This window comes from Pristiophorus japonicus, unplaced genomic scaffold (assembly GCF_044704955.1).
Source record: "Pristiophorus japonicus isolate sPriJap1 unplaced genomic scaffold, sPriJap1.hap1 HAP1_SCAFFOLD_42, whole genome shotgun sequence".
In the NCBI taxonomy this organism is placed as follows: domain Eukaryota; kingdom Metazoa; phylum Chordata; class Chondrichthyes; family Pristiophoridae; genus Pristiophorus; species Pristiophorus japonicus.
In genome coordinates this window covers 636,779-651,410 of record NW_027254090.1, presented here as the reverse complement: position 1 = coordinate 651,410, position 14,632 = coordinate 636,779, and the positions used below count along the sequence as shown (strand labels likewise).

Here is a 14,632-nt window from a genome sequence, read left to right as displayed (position 1 = left end):
GCCATTTCTTTGTTCCCCGTTATGACTTCCCCTGATTCTGACTGCAGGGGACCTACGTTTGTCTTTACTAACCTTTTCCTCTTTACCTCCTATAGAAACTTTTGCAATCCGCCTTAATGTTCCCTGCAAGCTTCTTCTCGTACTCCATTTTCCCTGCCCTAATCAAACCCTTTGTCCTCCGCTGCTGAGTTCTAAATTTCTCCCAGTCCCCAGGTTCGCTGCTATTTCTGGCCAATGTGTATGCCATTTCCTTGGCTTTAATACTATCCCTGATTTCCCTAGATAGCCACTGTTGAGCCACCTTCCCTTTTTTATTTTTACGCCAGGCAGGAATGTACAATTGTTGTAAATCATCCATGCGGTCTCTAAATGTCTGCCATTGCCCATCCACAGTCAACCCCTTAAGTATCATTAGCCAATCTATCTTAGCCAATTCATGCCTCATACCTTCAAAGTTACCCTTCTTTAAGTTCTGGAGCATGGTCTCTGAATTAACTGTTTCATTCTCCATCCTAATGCAGAATTCCACCATATTATGGTCACTCTTCCCCAAGGGGCCTCGCACAATGAGATTGCTAATTAATCCTCTCTCATTACACAACACCCAGTCTAAGATGGCCTCCCCCCTAGTTGGTTCCTCGACATATTGGTCCAGAAAACCATCCCTTATGCATTCCAGGAAATCCTCCTACACCGTATTGCTTCCAGTTTGGCTAGCCCAATCTATGTGCATATTTAAGTCACCCATTATAACTGCTGCACCTTTATTGCATGCACTCCTAATTTCCTGTTTGATGCCCTCCCCAACATCACTACTACTGTTTGGAGATCTGTACACAACTCCCACTAACGATTTTTGCCCTTTAGTGTTCTGCAGCTCTACCCATATAGATTCCACATCATCCAAGCTAATGTCTTTCCTAACTATTGCATTAATCTCCTCTTTAACCAGCAATGCTACCCCACCTCCTTTTCCTTTTATTCTATCCTTCCTGAATGTTGAATACCCCTGGATGTTGAGTTCCCAGCCCTGATCATCCTGGAGCCACGTCTCCGTAATCCCAATCACATCATATTTGTTAACATCTATTTGCACAGTTAATTCATCCACCTTATTGCGGATACTCCTTGCATTAAGACACAAAGCCTTCAGGCTTGCTTTTTTAACACCCTTTGTCCTTCTAGAAATTTGCTGTACAGTGGACCTTTTTGTTCTTTGCCTTGGGTTTCTCTGCCCTCCACTTTTCCTCATCTACTTTCTGTTGTTTGCTTTTGCCTCATTTTTGTCTCCCTCTGTCTCCCTGTATAGGTTCCCATCCCCCTGCAATATTAGTTTAACTCCTCCCCAACAGCACTAGCAAACACTCCCCCTAGAACATTGGTTCCGGACCTGCCCAGGTGCAGACCGTCCGGTTTGTACTGGTCCCAGTTGGTGCAGTTGGGCTGCAAGTATTTTAGAGCAGCTTAAACATTCAGGGACGAAACTCACACCAAACCTGTAATACTTTGAAGCAATGCTGCAAAACATTCGTTCTGCCGAGAGCTGGTGGCCCTGCCGAGTGTTTCCAGCATTAAATGAACAATTCCATATCCTGCGGGGATTTGTGACTTCTCGTATTTCAATCAGTGAAATGCTCACTGCCGCTGATTGGTTTTTAGTGCAAAGTATGGAACTGATCTAAATACAGTTCCACTGCGTAATCGCTCATTATAAGTACATAAGAATTAGGAACAAGAGTAGGCCATCTAGCCCCTCGAGCCTGATCCGCCACTCAACAAGATCATGGCTGATCTAGCAGTGGACTCAGCTCCACTTACCCGCCCGCTCCCCGTAACCTTTAATTCCGTTATTGGTTAAAAATGTATCTATCTGTGATTTGAATACATTCAATGAGCTAGCCTGAACTGCTTGCTTGGGCAGAGAATTCCACAGATTCACAACTCTCTGGGAGAGGAAATTCCTTCTCAACTCGGTTTAAAATTGGCTCCCCCGTATCTTGAGGCTGTGCCCCCTAGTTCTAGTCTCCCCAACCAGTTGGAAACAACCTCTCTGTCTCTATCTTGTCTATCCCTTTCATTATTTTAAACGTTGCTTTCAGATCACCCCTCATCCTTCTGAACTCCAACGAGTAAAGACGCAATCTATCATAATAAGGTAACCCCCTCATCTCCGGAATCAGCCTAGTGAATCGTCTCTGTACCCCCTTCAAAGCTAGTATATACTTCCTAAAGAAAGGTGATTAAAACTGCACGCAGTACTCCAGGTGCGTCCTCAACAATACCCTGTACAGTTGCAGCAGGACCTCCCTGTTTTATACTCCTTCCCTCTCGCAATGAATGCCAACATTCCATTCGCCTTCCTGATTACTTGCTGCACCTGCAAACTAACATTTAGGGATTCATGCACAAGGACCCCCAGGTCCCTCTGCATTTTGTAATTTCTCCGCATTCATATAACCTTCATTTTAAAGTTTTTTTTCCCCAAGGTGGATGACCTCACATTTTCCGACATTGTATTCCATCTGCCAAACCTTAGCCCATTCGATTAACCTATCTAAATCTCTTTGCAGCCTCTCTGTGTCCTCTACACAATCCGCTTGCCCACTAATCTTTGTGTCATCTGCAAATTTTATTCCACAACACTCTGTCCCCTCTTCCAGGTCATCTATGTATGTTTTAAACAGTTGTGGTCCCAGCACCGATCCCTGTGGCACACCACTAACGACCGATTTCCAACCCGAAAAGGACCCATTTATCACGACGCTCTGCTTTCTGTTAGCAAGCCAAATCTCTAACCATGCTAATCCATTTCCTATGATTCCGCGTACCATTATCTTCTGCAGTAACCTTTTGTGTGGCACCTTATCGAAAGCCTTTTGGAAATCTAAATACACCACATCCATCGGTACACCTCTATCCACGATGCTCGTTATATCCTCTAAGAATTCCAGTAAATTATTTAAACATGCTTTCCCCTTCCTGAATCCATCTTGCATCTGCTTGATTGTACTATTCCTATCTAGATGTCCCACTATTTCATCCTTAATGATAGCTTCAAGCATTTTGCCTACAACAGATGTTAAACTAACCGGCCTATAGTTACCTGCATTTTGTCTGCCCCCTTTTTTAAACAGAGGCGTTACATTTGCTGCTTTTTAATTCGCTGGTACCTCCCCAGAGTCCAGAGAATTTTGGTAGATTATAACGAATGCATTTGCTCGAACGTTTGCCATCTCTTTTAATACCCTGGGATGCATTTCTTCAGGACCAGGGAACTTCTCTATCTTGAGTCCTATGAGCCTGTCCAGCACTACCACTCTAGTGATAGTTATTATCTTAAGGTCCTTCCTTCCCATATTCCCGTGACCAGCAATTTTTGGCATGGTTTTTGTGTATTCCACTGTGAAGACCGAAGCAAAATAATTGTTTGAGGTCTCAGCCATTTCCACATTTCCCATTATTAAATCCCCCTTCTCATCTTCTAATAGACCAACATTTACTTCAGTCACTCTTTTCCGTTTTATATATCCGTAAAAGGTTTTACTAACTATTTTTATGTTTTGTGCAAGTTTACCTTCGTAATCAATCTTTCCTTTCTTTATTGCTTTATTCGTCATTCTTTGCTGTCGTTTAAAATGTTCCCAATCTGCTAGTTTCCCACTAACGTTGGCCACCTTATACGCATTGGTTTTTATTTTGATACTCTCCTTTATTTCCTTGGTTATCCATGGCTGGTTATCCCTTCTCTTACCGCCCTTCTTTTTCACTGGAATATATTATTGTTGAGCACTATGAAAGAGCTCCATAAAAGTCCTCCACTGTTCTTCAATTGTGTCACCGTTTAGTCTGTGTTTCCAGTCTACTTTAGCCAACTCTGCCATCATCCCACTATAGTCACCTTTGGTTAAGCATAGTACGCTCGGTTGAGACACTACTTCCTCACCCTCAATCTGTATTACAAATTCAACCATACTGTGATCACTCATTCTGAGAGGATCTTTTACTGAGAGATCGTTTATTATTCCTGTCTCATGACACAAGACCAGATCTAAGATAGCTTGCTCCCTTGCATGTTCTGTCGCATACTGTTCTAAGAAACAATCCCGTATGCATTCTATGAATTCCTCCTCAAGGCTACCCAGTGCGATTTGATTTGACCAATCGTTATGTAGGTTAAAATCCCCCATGATTACTGCAGTTCCTTTTTCACATGCCTCCATTATTCCATTGGTTATTGCCCGCCCCACCATGAAGCTATTATTTGCGGGCCTATAAACTACGCCCACCAGTGACTTTCTCCCCTTACTATCTCTAATATCCACCCACAATGATTCAACATTTTGTTCATTAGAGCCAATATCGTCTCTCACACCTGCCCTGATATCATCCTTTATTAACAGAGCTACCCCACCTCCTTTCCCTTCTTGTCTATCTTTCCGAATTGTCAGATACCGCTGTATGTTTAATTCCCTGTCCTGGCCAACCTGCAACGTTTCTGTAATGGCCACCAAATCATACCCATTTATGATGATTTGTGCCGTCAACTCATTTACTTTATTTCGAATGCTGCGTGCGGTAAGGTAGGGTGTTTTAATACTAGTTTTTAAACCATGATTTTTAGTTTTGACCCCTCCTGCAGCCACTTCATATTCATACATATTTTCACTCCCTATCACCTTGTCGTTTACACTTACCCCAGTGCTCGTCTACTCTATTGCCTCCTGCTTTTTGCATTTTTTCTTGGGGTCCTGTGATCTGAGCTCTCACCCACTCGAACTAGCTCAGAGCCCTCTCCTGGGTTCCGAATACTCCTTGCATTGCGGCACCGAGATGTCATGCTTGCCTTTCTATTACACTTTGACCCATTAGAATGATGCTGTCCATTAGTCTGCTGCAAACTGCAGGGGCCACGTCGCTTAATGGATAATGCATCTGCTTTGATGGAAACACTGATGTCATCAGAAAATTGCAACGTCAAACGCTGCCGTGGTCATTTTGGCAAAATTTGTTCATCTTTATAAACCCAAACTACGTTCGCACTCATTAACTAAAGTTGAGTTCCTCCCAAACAATACACTGATCTTTATTAAAAGGCACTTTTTCATTCTGTGTATATTGCTCACTGATTTTTGGAGGTAGTGTCCAACAAACCAACAATTAATACCGATAAACTATTAATATTTCCAGTTCGAACAACAGCTTCGTGTCAATCAGTGTAATGAAGGGCAGTGGAGGGAATTGTGATCAGATTCCAATGAGATCCACGTGAGTCGATAAAAAAAGAGCATTTGCCGAATCGCTGCGAGCAGGGTTCGAACCTGCGCAGGGAAACCCCCATTGGATTTCGAGTCCAACGCCTTAACCACTCGGCCATCGCAGCTACACAGTAGAGCTGCTTTAATAGTCGAATCGTTGGTGCAACTTATCAGAGAGACCGCCTGCATGCTTGCCCTATTGTATCTCCCAGACGATGTGAAAATTAAATCGTAGAATCACAGAATCTTACAGCAAAGAAGGAAAAATTTCGGTCAGAACTGAAATAATTTACATTTCGCGAAAAACTGAAAAGTCTGGAGAGCTTCTTTCTCGAAAAACAAGTGAGATATATTTTTAACATTTTGAAGGTATTTGATCGAGTTGATGTAGAGAAAATGTTTGCTATTGTGCAGGAGTTCAGAATGGGAGGTCACTGATAAACTCAGTAGACAATTCAAGAGCAACTTATTTACCAAAGAGTGGTTAGAATGTGGAAGATGCTACACGAGCAGTAGTTGAGGCGAATAGCACAGATTCATTTTAAAGGGATTACCTCAGCACATGACTGAGAAAGCAATAGAACAATATGCTGATAGGATTAAGTGAAGTAGGGTAGTGTGCAGCATTAACTCTAGCAACACCAGTTAGGTGCAATTGTCTCTTTCTGTGATGCAATCTCTATATAACGTTATGTAACACACATGTTAAACAACAACAACTTATACATAATTAGCACCTTGAAATTAACGAAACGTCCAAGGCACTTCACAAGAGTTTTATGCGATACAAATTTGACACCGAGCCACTAAATACAAATTAGCGCAGGTGACTAAAAGATTGGTCAACCAGGTATGCTTGATAATGAGGAAGAAAGCTGTAGATTGCAGGAAGATATTTAAGAACTGGTCAGGGGTTTAATGGAATTCAACCCGGAGAAGTGATAGATGAAGCATTTGGGGAGTGCTTATTGTGAAAGCGAATAAACATTTAATGTTCGGCCACTGATAAGTGTAGAGGTGCAAATGACCTTGGAGTGCATGTGCACAGAATCCTTGACGGTAGCAGAGCAGGTAGATAAGATGCTTGTGAAGCATAGACAGAAAGGAAAAGGAGGCGGGGTGGCATTGCTGGTTAAAGAGGAAATTAATGCAATGATAAGGAGGGACATTAGCTTGGATGGTTTGGAAGCGGTATGGGGGGAGCTGCAGTACACCAAATGGCAGAAAACGCTCGTGCGAATTGTGTACAGACCTCCAAACAGTAGTAGTGAGGTTGGGGACAGCATCAAACAAGAAATAAGGGATGTGTGCAATAAAGGTACAGCAGTTACCATGGGCGACTTTAATCTATATATTGATTGGGCTAACCTAACTGGAGGACGATTTCCTGGAGTATATTAGGGATGGTTTTCCAGACCAATATGTCGAGGAACCACCGAGAGAGCTGGCCATCGTAGACTAGGTGATGTGTAATGAGAAGGGACTAATTGGCAATCTTGTTGTGCGAGGCCCCTTGGTGAAGAGTGACCATAACATGGTAGAATTCTTTAGAAGATGGAGAGTGACACAGTTAATTCAGAAACTAGGGACCTGAACTTTAGGAAATGTAATTTCGATGGTATGAGGCGTGAATTGGCTATAATAGACTCGCAAATGATACTTAAAAGGTTGACAATGGATAGGCAATGAAAACATTTAAAGACCACATGGATGAACTTCAACAATTGTACATCTCTGTCTGGAGGAAAAATACAACGGGGAAGATGGCTCAACCGTGGCTAACAAGGGAAATTAAGGATAGTATTAATCCAAAGAAGAGTTATATAAATTGGCCAGAAAAATCAGGAAACCTGAGGACTGGAAGAAATTTAGAATTCAGCCAAGGAGGACGAAGGGTTTCGTTTAGAGGGGGAAAAAAGAGTACGAGACGAAGCGTGCCCGAAGCATAAAAAATGACTGCCAAAGCTTCTATATATATGTGAAGAGAAAAAGATTAGTGAAGACAAACATAGGTCCCTTGCAGTCGGATTCAGGTGAATTTATAATGGGGAACAAAGGAAAGGCAGACGAATTGAACAAATACTTTGGTTCTGTCTTCACGACGGAAGAGACAAATAACCTTCTGGATGTACTAGGGGACCGAGGGTCTAGTGCGAAGGAGGAACTGAAGGATATGCTGATTAGGTGGGAAATTCTGTTGGGGAAATTGATGGGATTGAAGGCCGATAAATCCCCGGGGCCTGATAGTCTGCATTCCAGAGTAATGAAGGAAGTGTCCGAGAAATAGTGGATGCATTCGTGATCATTTTCCAACAGTCTATCGACTCTGGATCAGTTCCCATGGACTGGAGGGTTGGTAATGTAACACCACTTTTTAAAAACGGAGGGAGAGAGAAAATGGGTAATTATAGATCGGTTAGCCTGACATCAGTCGTGGGGAAAATGTTGGAATCAATTATTAAAGATGAAATCGCAGCGCATTTGGAAAGCAGTGACAGGGTCAGTCCAAGTCTGCATGGATTTATGAAGGGAAAATAAAGCTTGACGAATCTTCCAGAATTTTCTGAATATGAAACTTGCAAAGTGGACAAGGGAGAACCAATGGATGTGGTGTATTTGGACTTTCAAAAGGCTTTAGATAAGGTCCCACACAAGAGATTTGTGTGCAAAATCAAAGCACATGGTATTGGGGGTAATCTACTTACGTGGATAGAAACATAGAAACAAAGAAAATAGGTGCAGGAGTAGGCCATTCGGCCATTCGAGCCTACACCTGCATTCAATCAGATCATGGCTGACCATTCCTTCAGTACCGCTGTCCTGCTGTCTCTCCATACCCCTTGATCCCCTTAACCGTAAGGGCCATATCTAACTCCCTCTTTAATATATCCAATGAACTGGCATCAACAACTCCCTGCGGCAGGGAATTCCACAGGTCAACAACTCTCTGAGTGAAGAAGTTTCTCCTCAACTCAGTCGTAAATGGCCTGCCCCTTATCCTAAGACTATCTCCCCTGGTTCTGAACATCCCCAATATCGAGAACATTCTTCCCGCATCTGACCTGTCCAGTCCTTTCAGAATCTTATATGTTTCTACGAGATCCCCTCTCATCCTTCTAAACACCAGTGAATAAATGCCCAATTGATCCAATCTCTCCTCATATGACAGCCCAGCCATCCCTGGAATCAGACTGGTGAACCTTCGCTGCACTCCCTCAATAGCAAGAACGTCCTTCCTCAGAGTAGGAGACCAAAACTGAACACAATATTCCAGGTGAGGCCTCATTAAGGCCCTGTACAACTGCAGTAAGACTTCCCTGCTCCTATATTCAAATCCCCTAGCGACGAAGGCCAACATACCATTTGCCTTCTTCACCACGTGCTGTACCTGCGTAACCACTTTCAGTGACTGATGAACCATGACACCCAGGTCTCGCTGCACCTCCCCTTTTTCTAGTCTGCCAACATTCAGATAATATTCTTCCTTCGTGTTTTTGCCTCCAAAATGGATAACCTCACATTTATCCACATTATACTGCATCTGACATGTATTTGCCCACTCACCTAATCTGTCCACGTCACCCTGCAACCTCTTAGCGTCCTCCGCACAGCTCACACCGCCACCTAGTTTAGTGTCATCCACAAACTTGGAGATATTACACTCTATCCCTTTATCCAAATCGTTAATGTATATTGTAAAGAGCTGGGGTCCCAGCACTGAGCCCTGCGGCACTCCACTAATCACTGCCTGCCATTCTGAAAAGGACCAGTTTATCCCGACTCTCTGCTTCCTGTCTGCCAACCAGTTCTCTATCCACGTCAGTATATTACCACCAATACCATGCACTTTGATTTTGTTTAACAATCTCTTGTGCGGGACCTCGTCAAAAGCCTTTTGAAAGCCCAAGAACACCACATCCATTCGTTCTCCTTGTGCACTCCACTAGTTACATCCTCAAAAAATTCCAAACGATTCGTCAAGCACTATTTCCCTTTCATAAATCGAGGCTGACTCGTTCCGATCCTGTCACTGCTTTCCAAATGGGCGCCTTAATGATTGATTCCAACATTTTCCCCATTACGGATGTCAGGCTAACCGGTCTATAATTACCCGCTTTATTTCTCCCTCCATTTTTAAAAAGTGGCGTTATATTAGCTACCCTCCAGTCCATAAGAACTGATCCGGAATCGATAGATTGTTGGAAAATGATCACCAATGCATCCACTATTTCACGGGCCACTTCCTTAAGTACTCTGACATGCAGACTATCAGGACCCGGGGATTTATCGGCCTTTAATTCCATCAACTTCCCTAACACAATTTCCCACCTAATAAGGATATCTTTCAGTTCCTCATTCTCACTAGACCCACTTTTCCCTAGTACATTCGGAAGATGATCGGTATCTTCCTTTGTGAAGACAGAACCGAAGTGTCGAGAACTGGTTGGCAGATAGGAAGCAGCGAGTCGGGATAAACGGGTCCTTTTCAGAATGGCCGACAGTGACTAGAGGAGTGCCTCAGGGCTCAGTGCTGGGACCCCAGCTTTCACAGAATACATTAATGATTCAGATGAAGGAATTGAGTGTAATATCTCCAGGTTTGTAGATGAAACTAAATTAGCTGGCGATGTGAGCAGAGGAGGACGCTAAGTGGCTGCAGGTTGACTTGGAAAGGTTGGGAGAGTGGGCAAATACATGGCAGATGCAGTATAATGTTGATAAATGTGGGGTTATCCACTTTGATGGCAAAATAACGCAGGCAGAATATTATCTGCATGGCGGCAGATTAGGAAAAGGTGAGGTTTAACGAGACCTGGGTGTCATGATTCATCAGTCATTGAAAGTTGGCATGCAGGTACAGCAGGCTGTGAAGAAAGAAAATGGTATGTTGGCCTTCATAGCTCGGGAATTTGAATATAGAAGCAAGTTCGTCTTACTACAGTTGTCAAGGGCATTGGTGAGACCTCACCTGGAATATTGTGTTCAGTTTTGGTCTCCTAATCTGAGGAAGGAAGTTCTTGCTATTGAGGGAGTGCAGCGAAGGTTCACCAGACTGATTCCAGGGATGGCTAGACTGACATATGTAAAGAGACTGGATCAACTGGGCCTTTATACACTGGAGTTTAGAAGGATGAGAGGGGATCTCGTAGAAACATGTAAGATTCCGACGGGACTGGACAGGTTAGATGCGGGAAGAATGTTCAAAATGTTGGGAAAGTCCAGTAAAGGGGACACACTCTTAGGATAAGGGGTAGGCCATTTAGAACGAAGATGAGGAGAAACTTCTTCACTCAGAGAGTTGTTAACCTGTGGAATTCCCTGCCGCAAATAGTTGTTGATGCCAGGTCATTGGATATATTCAACAGGGAGTTATTGTGGCCCTTATGGCTAAATGGATCAAGAGGTAGGGAGGAAACAGGAAAGCGGTACTGAGGGAAAGATCAGCCAGGCTCTTGTTGAGTGGTGGTGCAGGCTCGCAGTGTCGAATGGCGTACTGCTGAATCTATTTTCGATGTTTCTATGTTGAGAAGCAACACGGAATACTTGCCTTCATTCGATGAGCCATAGAATATAAGATCGGGGAAGTTATGCTTCAAATGTGTAAAACTCTCGTTGGCCACAGCTAGATTATTGCATGCTTCTCTGGTCACCGCACTACAGGAATGATCAGACAGCACTCGTGAGCATACAGGTTAGATTTAGGCGGATGGTGAATTTAGCTCTGAGTAAATATTGCATCGGCTGGGTTTGTTTTCTTTGTAACAGAGGATGCTAAGGGGGTCCGTATTGAAGTAAATAAAATTATGAGTGGTCTAGATCGAGTGCATAGAAAGGATCTATTTCCCTTAGCAGAGTGGCCAACAACCAGGCGTCATAGATTTAAAGTAATTGGTAGGAGGTTTTTCGGAATTTGAGGTACACTGTTTTCACCCAGGGGTGGTGAGAGTCTGGAACCCACGCCTGAAAGTGATTTAGAGGCAGAAGTCCTCACCACTTTTAAAAGTCCTTGAATGTGCACTTCAATTCCAGTAACCTAAACGGCTATGGACCAAGAGCTGGAAAGTGGCATTAGTCTGGATAGGTCGGATTTTAGTCGGAATTTAGGTCATGATCTGGTGTTTCTTCGGCAGCGCAGTGCATTTTGCTGCAAATCAATACTTCAGAGAAGGGAAACTGCGTTCCCTGCAATTCCTCCGACACAGGTGGCTCCAATCCTATCCACTTTTCCATTGAGTTCTCTTAGAATCTGAGTCTATTGCACAGGAACAAGAGTAAGCCATCGAACCTGTTACAGAAGGACAGCAGAATTGCATTAGCCCCCCGAGCCAGTTGCAAAGGACAAGAGGAAGTAATTCAAATCCTTGGGCTTTTTATACAAGAATAGTAGAACGCCTTCGGCCGCTCGTACCTGCTGCATAGATGACGAGGAGGCACACTTTCCTGTTACACAGAATTAGCTGGAGGCCATTCAGCCGCACTGCACTGTTGCACAGGGAAAGGAGGAGGCCATTAACGCCTCAAATCTGAGCCTCAGGAGAGGCAGAAGACGATCAGTTCCTTGAGCTTGCTCTACAAGAAGAGTATAAGTCCATTTAGATCCGAGAACATAGAAACATAGAAAACGGGAGCAGTAGTTGTCCATTCGGCCCTTCGAGTCTGCACCGCCATTTAATATGATCATTCCTTATCCTCTATCACAACACCATATTCACGCTTTCCCGCCATATCACTTGATGTCTTTTTTGTCGAGAAATCCATCTCCCTCTTAAATATATTCAGTGACTCGGCATTCACAGCCTTCTGTGGAAGGGAATTCCATAGCTGCAGCACTCTCTGAATGAAAAAAAAATCTCACCTTCTCCTTCAAAAATGTCCTACCCCGTATCCTGAGACTGTGACCCCTTGTTATAACCTTCCCAATCAGTTGAATCATCTTCCCCGCATCCAGTCTATTCAACCCTTTCAGAATGGTATACGTTTCAATGAGATCCTCTTTCATTCTTTTAAACTCTACAGGATACAGGCCGAGTCCACCCAATCTCTGCTCATACGACAGTCCTGCCATCCCAATAATCCACCTGGTGAACCTTCGCTCGACTCGCTCTATGGCAAGTATATCCTTTCTTGGGTAACGAAACCAAAACTGCACACAATACTCCAGGTGCGGTCTCACCAAGGCCCTGTAGAACTGTAGTAACACATCTTTACTCATTTACTCACATCCTGTTGGAATGAAGGCCAACAAACCATCTGCCTTCCTAAGTGCTTGCTGCGCCTGCATGTATGCTTTCAATAGACTATTTTACAAGGACACCAGGTCCCTCTGCCCATCGATCCTGTTTCCTGTCCATTAACCAATTTTCAATCCATGCTAGTACATTACCCTCAATCATATATGCTTTAATTTTGCACACTACATCTTACGTGGGACTTTATCAGAGGCCTTCTGAAAATCAAAATACGCTATATCCACTGGTTCTCCCTTAAATTTTCTATCAGTTACATCCTCAAAAACTCGAGTAGGTTTGTCAAACATGATTTTCTTTTCATGAATTCATGTTGACTTTGTCTAATCCCTTTGATATTATTTAAGTGTTCCGTTATAATATCCTTTACTATAGATTCTCGCATTTTCCCTACAACTGGTGTTCGGCTAACCGGTCTGTCGTTCCTTGTTTTCTCTCTCCCTCCATTTTTAAACAGTGGGGTTACATTTGCCTCCGTCCAAACTGCAGGAACTGTTCCATAATCTAAAGATGTTTGGAAGTTGTCAAACAATGCATGCACTATTTCCATTGCAACCTCTTTTAGTACTCTGGGATGCAGATCATCAGGCCCTGGGGATTTATCGGCCTTCATTCCCATTAGTTTCCTCAGCACTATTTTCTGATAAATAATCATGTCCGTTAATTCCCCTTGCTCACTAGACCTTTGGTTCACAAGCATATTTGGGATGTTATTTATGTCCTCCCTGAAGACAGAACCGAAGTATTTATTTAATGTCCTGCCATTTCCTTGTTCCACATTATAAATTCCCCGTTTCTGTCTGTAAAGGTTCTACATTTGTCTTCACTAATCTTTTCCTTTTTACGAACTTGTAGAATCTACTGCAGCCGGTTTTTATGTTCCTTCCAAGTTCATTCTTACACTCTATTTCTCGCCTCTCAATCAATCTCTTGGCACATTTTTGCTGAATTCTAAATTGTTCCCCATCCTCAGGCTTGTACTTTTTCTGGCAACTTTGTATAACTCTTCTTTGAATCTAATACTATCCTTAATTTATTTTGTTCACCATGGTTGGGCCAGCATCCTTTTTATTACACCAGAAAGGAAAGTATAACTGCCGCAATTGATACATTCTTTCCTCAAATGTTAGTCCTTGCCCATCCACCAACATGACGTTTATTGACTCTTCCCAATCTATCATACCCCATGCAATTCATTCCCCATGCATTCGTAGTTTCCTTTGCTTATGTTTAGGACCATAGATTCGGATTGAGCTACTTCACTTTCCATCTTCATAACGAGTTTAATCGAGTTATTGCCACTCTTCGCTAAAGGACCCCAGACAACTTGACTTTTAATTAACCCCTTCTCATTACACAAGACCCAATCTAGGATATTCTGTTCCCTAGTAGGCTCCGCAAAATACTGGGCTAAAAAAACAACTGGTACAAACGCCAGGAATTCATCGGCCACATTATTATTACTTTAAATTATACGTAGTTTAAAGTCACCTTCGATGATGGTAGTACCCTTGTTACATGCAGCTCTAATTTCCTGTCAATGTTATCCTCTACACTACCACAACTGTTTGGAGGCCGATGGACAACTCACACCAATCTTTTCTGGTCCTTCATTCTCCTTAGCGCCATCCAACTGAATCTACATCTTGTCTTTATGAGCCGAATATGTTTCACATTATTGCTCCGATATCATCCTTTACCAACAACGCAACACAATCCACTCTTCCTTTTTACCTGTCCTTTCTAAATACCGAATATCATTTGATATTCAGTTCCCAACCCTGGTCACCGTGCAACCATATATCTGTAATTGCACCGATATTGTATTTGTTTACATCTGTTTGCGCTGTTAATTCTTCTACCTTATTACAGATGCATTATCCATTCAGATACAATGCTTTTGGATTTGTCTTTTTAACATTATTAGAGATCATAACATTTTTTTGCACTATAGCTCGATTTAGCTTATCGCTTTTTTTGTTATCAGGATCCTATTTTTTAGTGCACTCTTTAGTTTGTATACTCTGTCCCTTCTTGACATAATGTGGTTACATTACAACAATCACTTTCCGGCATTGCTCCATTTTCATTTCTATTTAGCATTCTAGATTTATCTGCACCACGACCTCC

At 42.8% G+C, this 14,632-nt stretch overlaps 1 non-coding gene across 1 annotated transcript; it reads right to left on the bottom strand.

The window, feature by feature from the left end:
• Positions 1-5,297: 5,297 nt before the first annotated feature.
• trnas-cga (transfer RNA serine (anticodon CGA)) lies at positions 5,298-5,380 on the bottom strand. The gene has a single exon. It is a non-coding gene; the product is annotated as a tRNA-Ser (tRNA).
• Positions 5,381-14,632: the final 9,252 nt, after the last annotated feature.